The following is an 11,664-nucleotide window of genomic DNA, read 5'->3' as shown; positions in this document are numbered from 1 at the left end:
AACTAGTAAATACCAGAAACCATCAGAAACCACTGGTGCTCGAAGGGTTAAGAAAGCACACTTTTGCGTTCTAGAGGGAGTGGATCTGGTATCAGGCGATATATGAATCTCCCATCGCTGAAGGAAGTAAAAAAATGCCATATGGCAGTCTTTGCTCGGGTATCCCATGAAGTGGGTTCAACCACATGTCGGGAAGCGTGTTCTTTCTTCGCGCAGATATACAGGATGGTTATAATTAAACTTTCGCTACTTGAGCCAGTGTAGATGGATAACCCTTTACGATATGGATATTGAACTTTCCAGAATGAGATTTTCACTCTGCAGCGGAGTGTGCGCTGATATGAAACTTCCTGGCAGATTAAAACTGTATGCCGGACCGAGACTCGAACTCGGGACCTTTGCCTTTCGCGGGCAAGTGCTCTACCAACTGAGCTACCCAAGCAGGACTCACGCCCCGTCCTCACAGCTTTACTTCTGTCAGTACCTCGTCTCCTACCTTCCAAACTTTACAGAAGCTCTCCTGCGAACTTTACAGGAATGATGTTCAGTGTGTGCGCTGCAGGATTTGCGTTGTTAATAGTGAATGGTGGAGTAGAGCTGAAACACAAGCACCACTGCGGATTACAATTACAAGACAGTCAACATCAGCCCGAATAAGGTGAACAGGGCTTTACTCGTAAAGCTGTTTTATCAAAACAACAGCAGTAGTGCTGTTGCTCTTCACATTAACGTAATTATAAGACCTTAAAGGAATACAAAGAGATCCTCTTTCCTCACTGGGGTTGAAGAACATGATCTGGAAGTTCAAATTAACTAGCGACTTGTGAATTGCCGATGGGAGAGGCCTACGGCCAATCGTGCCAAATGGTTCAAATGGCTCTGAGCACTATGGGACTTAACTTCTAAGGTCATCAGTCCTCTAGAACTTAGAACTACTTAAACCTAACTAACCTAAGGACATCACACACATCCATGCCCGTAGCAGGATTCGAACCTGCGACCGTAGCGGTCGCGCGGTTCCAGACTGCAGTGCCTAGTACCGCTCGGCCACCCCGGCCGGCAATCGTGCCACAAGAAGGAACTGTTGCCACGGGTGAAAATGCTGGACACAACGTGCGATCTTCGAGCAATACACAAGCAATGTCACGTTCCATGGTCCACCGTTCGAAAAGTGCTGCGAACAATTCTGAAATGGTATCTCTAGTGCGGTTCCAGGCTCTCGCGACGCAGATGATCGTCACATTGAGCGACGGTTGTAACCTGGAACGTAAACGTGGTACGAAATGTTATCCTCACACATGGAAATTAAAATGTGTTTATTTCAATTTTTATTAGTTACTTCTCCTCCGCGTGTCCTTGAAAATGTTTCCACGATGTTTCATTGCGCTGCGAGCACTTGTTTTAAATATGGACCCTCTCAATTAGGAAAAGTTTACTTATATATATGAGAGTTGTGTCGTATGTACACTCCTGGAAATTGAAATAAGAACACCGTGAATTCATTGTCCCAGGAAGGGGAAACTTTATTGACACATTCCTGGGGTCAGATACATCACATGATCACACTGACAGAACCACAGGCACATAGACACAGGCAACAGAGCATGCACAATGTCGGCACTAGTACAGTGTATATCCACCTTTCGCAGCAATGCAGGCTGCTATTCTCCCATGGAGACGATCGTAGAGATGCTGGATGTAGTCCTGTGGAACGGCTTGCCATGCCATTTCCACCTGGCGCCTCAGTTGGACCAGCGTTCGTGCTGGACGTGCAGACCGCGTGAGACGACGCTTCATCCAGTCCCAAACATGCTCAATGGGGGACAGATCCGGAGATCTTGCTGGCCAGGGTAGTTGACGTACACCTTCTAGAGCACGTTGGGTGGCACGGGATACATGCGGACGTGCATTGTCCTGTTGGAACAGCAAGTTCCCTTGCCGGTCTAGGAATGGTAGAACGATGGGTTCGATGACGGTTTGGATGTACCGTGCACTATTCAGTGTCCCCTCGACGATCACCAGTGGTGTACGGCCAGTGTAGGAGATCGCTCCCCAACCCATGATGCCGGGTGTTGGCCCTGTGTGCCTCGGTCGTATGCAGTCCTGATTGTGGCGCTCACCTGCACGGCGCCAAACACGCATACGACCATCATTGGCACCAAGGCAGAAGCGACTCTCATCGCTGAAGACGACACGTCTCCATTCGTCCCTCCATTCACGCCTGTCGCGACACCACTGGAGGCGGGCTGCACGATGTTGGGGCGTGAGCGGAAGACGGCCTAACGGTGTGCGGGACCGTAACCCAGCTTCATGGAGACGGTTGCGAATGGTCCTCGCCGATACCGCAGGAGCAACAGTGTCCCTAATTTGCTGGGAAGTGGCGGTGCGGTCCCCTACGGCACTGCGTAGGATCCTACGGTCTTGGCGTGCATCCGTGCGTCGCTGCGGTCCGGTCCCAGGTCGACGGGCACGTGCACCTTCCGCCGACCACTGGCGACAACATCGGTGTACTGTGGAGACCTCACACCCCACGTGTTGAGCAATTCGGCGGTACGTCCACCCGGCCTCCCGCATGCCCACTATACGCCCTCGCTCAAAGTCCGTCAACTGCACATACGGTTCACGTCCACGCTGTCGCGGCATGATACCAGTGTTAAAGACTGCGATGGAGCTCCGTATGCCACGGCAAACTGGCTGACACTGACGGCGGCGGTGCACAAATGCTGCGCAGCTAGCGCCATTCGACGGCCAACACCGCGGTTCCTGGTGTGTCCGCTGTGCCGTGCGTGTGATCATTGCTTGTACCGCCCTCTCGCAGTGTCCGGAGCAAGTATGGTGGGTCTGACACACCGGTGTCAATGTGTTCTTTTTTCCATTTCCAGGAGTGTATATTTGTAGAGTGTAGGTGAGTGCAATGGATGCGTGTATAGTGTTATGTTTGTACTGTACACTGAGGACGAAAGAAAGGTGAGTGTGAAATCCGGTGCCGGCATATAACCTCCTCCTCTAGAATCGAGCTTAACGTCCTCATCTGACTGACGGATAACCATCCACAGCGTCATATCCTCTCTCTTTATGAGACACTGTACCTCACACTCAACACAGATAAATGTGTGTATTGCACGTAAATATATTCGGTTCGATTGATTTCTCTATAAGCAATCATTCTGTCTGAATCAATTTAACGAGGAAAAACCACATAAATCTAAAGATAGCATCATATAACACGATAATAAGTTGTGAAAACTTGCGTTAACAGCCTGACTTACATTCAATACATTGTCATTGTAATTCAATGGAACTCTTGCTGCTAACCCATGCTGTGCCCAATAATGGCCTGTGGTAGCAACCGGTCGCTTATTAAAGAATGCTTCTAACAGCAGCTTATGATTTTACGCGAAGTCATTTCCATAGTTTATCAAAGCTGAGGAACACAATCAGTAGAACATATTTTTGATGTACTTCCAGCCTTGGGGAAGATAAGGGCTGCACTCGTACTTACTTTCAGATTGCTGAGAATTGCAGTTCACTTACGAAAGAGATCGTTTGGAAACCTTTCTTCGACCATTTCTAGAGAATTTTTCGCTTGTGAAGATCGATTGACGGAAGAGATTGAAAGAAGAGCTGCGGCATTCGTCATAGGCTTATTTCGTCACCGAGAGAGCTTTACAGAAATGACGTAAGAGGCGTTTCGTTAAGTGTGAAGAGGCTTACTAACGAATCTCCAGGACTCAGTGTTGCCAAGTGAGTTACGAAGAATGTTATTTCCTTCGACATACGTCTCGCGCAATGACCATGACAGTAAAATTAGACAAAAATGCTCGCTTATACAGCAGGATGCCGGAAGGCGTTCGATACAGTTCTGCACTGTCGCCTGATAAACAAAGTAAGAGTCTACGGTATATCAGACCAGCTGTGTGGCTGGATTGAAGAGTTTTGAGCAAACAGAACACAGCATGTTGTTATCAATGGAGAGATGTCTACAGACGTTAAAGTCTGGCGTGCCACAGGGGAATGTTATGGGACCATTGCTTTTCACAATATATATAAATGACCTAGTAGATAGTGTCGGAAGTTCCATGCGGCTTTTTGCGGATGATGCTGTAAAATACTGAGACGTTGCAGCATTAGAAAATTGTAGCGAAATGCAGGAAGATCTACAGCGCATAGGCACTTGGTGCAGGGAGTGGCAACTGACCCTTAACATAGACAAATGTAATGTATTGCGAATACATAGAAAGAAGGATCCTTTATTGTATGATTATATGATAGCGGAACAAACACTGGTAGCAGTTACTTCTGTAAAATATCTGGGAGTATGGGTGCGGAACAATTTGAAGTGGAATGATCATGTAAAATTAATTGTTGGTAAGGCGGGTACCAGGTTGAGATTCATTGGGAGAGTCCTTAGAAAATGTAGTCCATCAACAAAGGAGATGGCTTACAAAACACTCGTTCGATCTATACTTTAGTATTGCTCATCGGTGTGGGATCCGTACCAGATCGGGTTGACGGAGGAGATAGAGAAGATCCAAAGAAGAGCGGCGCGTTTCGTCACAGGGTTATTTGGTAACCGTGATAGCGTTACGGAGATGTTTAGCAAACTCAAGTGGCAGACTCTGCAAGAGAGGCGCTCTGAATCGCGGTGTAGCTTGCTCGCCAGGTTTCGAGAGGGTGGGTTTCTGGTTGAGGTATCGAATATATTGCTTCCCCCTACTTACACCTCCCGAGGAGATCACGAATGTAAAATTAGAGAGATTCGAGCGCGCACGGAGGCTTTCCGACAGTCGTTCTTCCCGCGAACCATACGCGACTGGAACAGGAAGGTAATGACAGTGGCACGTTAAGTGCCCTCCGCCACACACCATTGAGTGGCTTGCAGAGTATAAGTGTAGATGTAGATATTGTAGTGTGTATTGAACTGGGGACCTAGAAACGACGGAGAGGCTTCTTCCCGCCGTAGCCCGCACTGGTTCACAACCCCACAACAGGCTACAGTAGTCCACCCGACCCACAATGAACCCAGGATTATTGTGCAATTGGACCCCCAGTGGACCCCCCGGGAACGCCTCACACCAGACGAGTATAACCCCATATGTTTGCGTGGTAGAGTAATTATGATGTATGCGTACATGGAGACAGTGTTTGCGCAGCAATAGCTGACAGAGTGTAACTGAGGCGGAATAAGGGGAACCAGCCCGTATTCGCCGAGGTAGATGGAAAACCGCCTTAAAAGCCATCCACGGGCTGGCCGGCACACCGGACCTCGACACAAATCCTTCGGGCGGATTCGTACCCGGGACCGGCACACCTTCCCGCTCGGGAAGAAGCTCGTTAGACAGCGCGGCTAGCCGGGCAGACACCGCCAACAGCCTTACTTTATGCGCCCCAACCGCGAATACGGGAAAAGACGCTTGTAGGGTATGTACTGTAGCACAACGTTGCGATGGCAGATGAGAGTACAGATGAAATTCATCTGGGTATTAGGCGGCATCATATAGTAATACTAAAACAACTAGAAACCAGAATCAACGTTTCGGCTGAGTTTGAAGTGCTTTCGTTCAGCGTTACGAAACGAATGCTTTGTGGAATTGAAGAGCACCATTGCAATGACAGAGCGAAACGTCGGGCTTGTCACATACATCCTGCGCACGATAATTTGAATTTCAGGGAATCTTACAAAAAGTTAGAATAATTGAAAGTTCGGGTTAACGGAATTTCAGTAATCAAAGTGGAATCAGGATGAAACGGAAATAACAGTACAATTAAAAATAGTACTCTAGTTTTAATAACGTACGTACTTCCTGAAAGGGAGCAGAAAGTATCAACTTCAACTTAGATTACAAGCATGTTGACTTTTGAACTTCTTAATCATTTTTTATTTTAAGATTTTAAGATTTCAAGTTCCATGACTGATTTCATTCCTGGCGTATAAGTGACGTCAGCACAGTATCTACAGTGGCAGCTTGAACTAACAACTGTAGGCAACATATGTGCATGCGGCCTGTGGTTTCTCAGCAAGCAGTGTTAAATAAGCAGTGCACCTGCGACCGAAGTGTGTCAAATGAAGCTTTCAAGACATTCTCCACAACAAGAGGAAAGTGTGTGCAAAGTTTGTTCCGCACACCTTGACCCCCGAACAAAACCGATGAGGTATGGACGCCTACCGCGATTTAATTGTAATGCGTAGCACGGACATTTCTTTTCTGGGAAAAATCATCCAACGTAATGAGACTTGGAGTTATCATTGCGAACCAATCACAAAACGACGAAGTGCAGAAACTCACATGATGGGTCAACACTTTGACGGTACAACCGGCACTGAAGCCAACGTGACGCGAGAGGTGAACAACATTTCAAAGAAAGACAACACTCACACGACAACACGAACGTTCTACGCGTTGTACTCCCGTGGGGGAGGAGAAGACTACGGAGAATATTTGAGGCATTAAACCAGCCATCTCAACGTTTCTGAGTTTGCTGTTAACTCAGATTCTCAGCTTTTGGACTGATGCAGCTACAAATTTTCGAGAATACACAAGAAAAGTTCAGTTTCATTCCTTTTTTGATGATGAAAAATATGTCCTAAATTTTTGCATTTTCTCCACAAATCTTCTTAAAAACTCAGTTATGCTACTTTTACAAGTTAATTAGTGGTCCAACACTTGTAGTGAACAATTCAACGCACAGACTGGCAGCAAGTGATAGTTGATTTAGTCAAATGTTTGAGCGGAGCGAAACCAAGACTCCTAAGAAATTACACAATGAATTTTTCTAGAAATTTTCATAAACAAACGAGGTGTGGTAAATGGTCAGTTGTGATATCAAACTGATCAGCGTAACGAATACCGACTGATATTTAAGTATGCAATGTTCCACTGTTTCAGAACGAAACTTGAAAAAAAATTAAAGAATGGCAAATGTAAAAAAAAAATGTTCTCCTAAAAGTAAGAAATGAAACTGACTGGAGAAACATTTGACGCACCTTTGACTGATCCTCAAAATCATGTACAGTAAGTAAGGTGCCGACTGAAAATTTAAATTTCCACCAGAGAAATATCCCCTAGTACACTTTAAAATTACAAGAGTCTAATTTAAACACTGAAATAATTTCTCAATCGGTACCTCATTTACTGTAGATGATTTCGAGCAGCATTCAAAGTCGTGTCAGATGTTTCTTTAATATGCGTATTTTATTTCTTACTTTTAGACGAATCATATCAGAAAACATATGACAAAACGTTTGACCGTTATTTTTGAATATTTCCCTCATTCATATAACGCCCTGAAAGGTATGTTTTGTTCTCTGCCTTGACTAAAGTATTTCAATACAGATTTTTGACGTGGTGAAAACTCCGCCTTCGTATCCGTTTCTTCCCTTCATATGATACACTATCAGTAATCTTATCTTCTTGCTTCAGTATTATCGATGGCGTGGATGACGGAGTCCGGAAACTTTTTGCTACGCCCTTCTTTTCTTTTTCACTCCATATTCCGCTTCGTCAGTAACCTGCTTCTTTTCTGCGCGAGTCAAACATTTGTACTTCTTTGTAGTCATTTTTATACGCCGGCCGCGGTGGCCGAGCGGTTCTAGGCGCATCAGTCCGGAACCACGCGACTGATACGGTCGCAGGTTCGAATCCTGCCTCGGGCATGGATGTGTGTGATGTCCTTAGGTTAGTCAGGTTTAAGTAGTTCTAAGTTCTAGGGGACTGATGACTGATGACCTCAGATGTTAAGTCCCATAGCGCTCAGAGCCATTTGAACCATTTTTAGGACGGAGATGGGCTATAGGAAGCTATGTAGCGTTAAAAAAAATAAAAAAAACTTTCGCGACGAGTTAGATGACGGAATAAGTATCTGAAACAAATGACGAAAGAGTTGGATTTATCGAGTTTTAGATAACTGCTGACTTCTAATAACAGTGTTCTTTTGGAGAAAATGGCTCCGATTTATCGAGTGCACCAAGACACATAGGATTTCTTCAATTTATCGAGATTTTTTTCAAAGGACTTGACAGTAAGTTCTATTTATTGAGAAATACTGTTTATTCAAGTTGGAACTAGAAAGAGGCGACCATAGCTGTGTCGGAGTTGCAAAACGATGAGACCAAATGCACAAGAGAATTGTCTTGAAAGTCACACTGACATGTAGACAATTACAAAATAGGATAAGACTCCTTCTGGCGGGACACGAAGCTACAGCTACTCCAGCGTACAACGTGCTAGACTGTAGAGCCCTTGCAGCCAGTCAGAGCAGAGCGTTAACGTAGGGCGGGAGCGCGGCGCGCCCTGGCAGTGGTTGCTTCTCCACGCCACGCCACGCCACGCCACCACGCCACAGGCCACGGGCCACACCGCGCTACCACGCCGTTTGGACACGGCCGCCGGGAACCCCGTGATGAAGCCGTTACAGGCCGTAATCCAGCGGACGCCGAGCATTATGCTAATCGAGGCGTTTCCTGACGACTTCACGCGTTTTGGTTCTTACCGGTCGGAAATCCGAGTGGCCCTTTCAGATTACTCCCGGCGCTGACGCCTTTAAATTAAGCCAAACATGACGCGTGGAATGCGGGGCTGGCCTAGGCAGGAGGACTCTTGTCTGTCAGCCACACCCCGGCCCAGGTCGCTGGCAGCAGCCGGCATCTCCCTCGCTGGTGGGAACGCTTAGTGCTGCAGCAGAGTTTATCTGTATCTTGTATCGGATTCAGTTTTATCCCGTTTTACTGGACGAATGTTCGTCGTTGTACCACATTTTTACAAGTTATTTTTCAGATTCTATCACAAAGTACAGTCTACGTCTACAACGAAAGCCATTTACATCTTTTTCGAATCAAGCAGACTACCTAAGCCGGCGTGTGGTCGAGCGGTTCTAGGCGCTTCAGTCTGGAACCGCGCGACCGCTACGGTCGCAGGTTCGAATCCTGCCTCGGGCATGGATGTATGTGATGTCCTTAGGTTAGTTGGGTTTAAGTAGTTCTAAGTCTAGGGGACTGATGACCTCCGCTGTTGAGTTCCTTAGTGCTCAGAGCGATTTTTAGACTACATAACTGGTATCAGTTCAATGAAAATTCCCTGAAAATATTCGCCGTTTTGTACAAAATTTTGCAGGCGAAAGAAAAATAATACGATCTAATTGCTATTTGACTGATACCCAGAACGTTTTTCTTAAAATCTTCATAGCACAACGAGTAATTTGAGAGGAGCCTGAACATCTATTGAAGTGCATGCAACATTATCAGCACTATCTATCTCCTGATACGATCTGCAAGCACATTTCTATCCTTTCTTACAGACGCGTGTAATGAGAACGTAAACGAATGTTAAGTTCGATACTCACTCCGAACGCATTCAGGACCAAAAAGAGCTCTTGAAGTTCTCAGCTAAACAAACCTACCTCACGCTTAATTTTTTTGTATTTTTTGCTACCAGTCATTTTATGTTTGATTTAACACACTGCAACGTGTTTCAAGCCTGTTTTGCTAATCATCAGGCGTTTATGCGGACAGAAAATTGTTACTTCAAGATAAAACATTTTAATCTAAATTAACACATAACTGTTTTGTTCACTGTGTGCCGTTGGGGTGGCTGTGATGGGTTCAAAATGGTTCAAATGGCTCTGAGCACTATGGGACTTAACAGCTATGGTCATCAGTCCCCTAGAACTTAGAACTACTTAAACCTAACTAACCTAAGGACATCACACAACACTCAGTCATCACGAGGCAGAGAAAATCCCTGACCCCGCCGGGAATCGAACCCGGGAACCCGGGCGTGGGAAGCCAGAACGCTACCGCACGACTGCGAGCTGCGTACTGTGACGGGTGATGATGATGATGATGATGTTTGGTTTGTGGGGCGCTCAACTGCGTGGTTATCAGCGCCCGTACAATTTCCCAACCTTTCCTCAGTCCAATTTCGCCACTTTCTTGGATGATGATGAAATGATGAGGACAACACAAACACCCAGTCATCTCGAGGCAGGTGAAAATCCCTGACCCCGCCGGGAATCGAACCCGGGACCCCGTGCTCGGGAAGCGAGAACGCTACCGCGAGACCACGAGCGGCGGACACTGTGACGGGTGTGAGGGGGGGGGGGAGGATGGGAGGCACTGGATGGCCAGAAATCTTCTGCTGACATACAGATGTGGCCCAATTGTTTGTGACTGACACCATACCCTGCGTGGGCTGCAGATAGTTTTCCATCAATTGTTGCGGGGCAATAGTCGTGTGAAACACCTTTTATATGTCAGTTGTTCACTTTCGATTTTGACGTCCCAAGGCTTCATTTGCAACGTTGGTACACTGTCGAAGCTGTTGTGTAACACTATATTATTGCACTGCTTACTCCGACACTGATCTGGACGTATTTCACTGCACAAACCTTCCTACATATATGTGCACAGCATACACTTAATACAATATGGCATCCTTGCAGCTTGTGCACGAGTCTCGACTACCCCTACTTTAAAGCGATATTCGCGATACTGACGTTCTGGTAGTCCTTTGTTTCACTCTGGCACATCTTAAACCTATTGCATTATAACTGGCGTAATGTTACTGAAGAGTTTCTTGAGTTTTTTAGTTCAGTTATCTCACTAAGAATATTACCTCCATATTTCGTATTATGAATGAAAATTATATTTCTTATATGATATCTCTTCATTTACTTTTCCCAAGTTTGTGCAAAATATCAAGGTTGAGTTAGATTTATTTCTGTGAAAGACATGCAAGGAATTGGAAAACACTTCTGCTTATGGCAGGTTATCTGAAAAACAGTTTCGCTAAAGGCTGAACGTATTTAGCAAATTGTGATCACAGCAGTTACCGATTTAAGTAAGAATACATGAAAACATTGGAACATCTCAGGAAAGCATGTTAATGTTCTTCAACGACTATGGGATCAAAACAACTGAAGAGAAATTTAGAGCAATTTTTTATTATTATTCAATAACCAAGTGAGAAATATCCGTACCAAGATTACATACATTTGTCCTCTAATGCACCACGTGGAGAACATTCCCACTAAGCATTTGAATCTGTACAAGAGGAAATCCCATATAATCATAAATCCTTAATGCCTGAATAAATTCCTTCATGGAAGGAAAAAATAAAAAATTATGTCGCTCTAGAAGTACCCGAAACACTCAAAAATGGTTCGAATGGCTCTGAGCACTATGGGACTCAACTGCTGTGGTCATAAGTCCCCTAGAACTTAGAACTACATAAGCCTAACTATCCTAAGGACATCACACACATCCATGCCCGAGGCAGGATTCGAACCTGCGACCGTAGCGGTCGTGCGGTTCCAGACTGTAGCGCCTTTAACCGCTCGGCCACTCTGGCCGGCCCGAAACACTCAGAACATGGCAACCCATCTCAGAAGTGTTGGTAGCTTCGTGTAGAATCTGCACCTACCAGCACTGGCACTCGAAAACAGTTAACCTTACACTTATTTACAGCCGCAATGGTACGATGTGAATTCGCGATTCCCAGCATTAAGGGGTTAAATTTCCATAGTAATGATAAATTAGTGGGATAACAACATGTGGCCGCGGGGTGCACTCATGGGTGAATGAATGAAGTACCGATATTGATCCTTGAACATGCAACAATGCCTCGCTCTTTGAACAACAAATTTAACCTTAGTGACAAAGACGATGCA

The 11,664-nt window shown here is 45.6% G+C and overlaps 1 non-coding gene across 1 annotated transcript; it reads right to left on the bottom strand.

Moving 5' to 3' along the window:
• Window positions 1-368: 368 nt before the first annotated feature.
• Trnas-cga (transfer RNA serine (anticodon CGA)) lies at window positions 369-443 on the bottom strand. Its single transcript has one exon. It is a non-coding gene; the product is annotated as a tRNA-Ser (tRNA).
• Between the last annotated feature and the right edge of the window lie 11,221 nt (window positions 444-11,664).

The sequence above is a fragment of the Schistocerca cancellata genome, chromosome 5 (assembly GCF_023864275.1).
Source record: "Schistocerca cancellata isolate TAMUIC-IGC-003103 chromosome 5, iqSchCanc2.1, whole genome shotgun sequence".
In the NCBI taxonomy this organism is placed as follows: Eukaryota; Metazoa; Arthropoda; class Insecta; order Orthoptera; family Acrididae; genus Schistocerca; species Schistocerca cancellata.
Note: the sequence above shows the minus strand (reverse complement) of the source record. Positions and strands in the feature narration are given on the sequence as shown.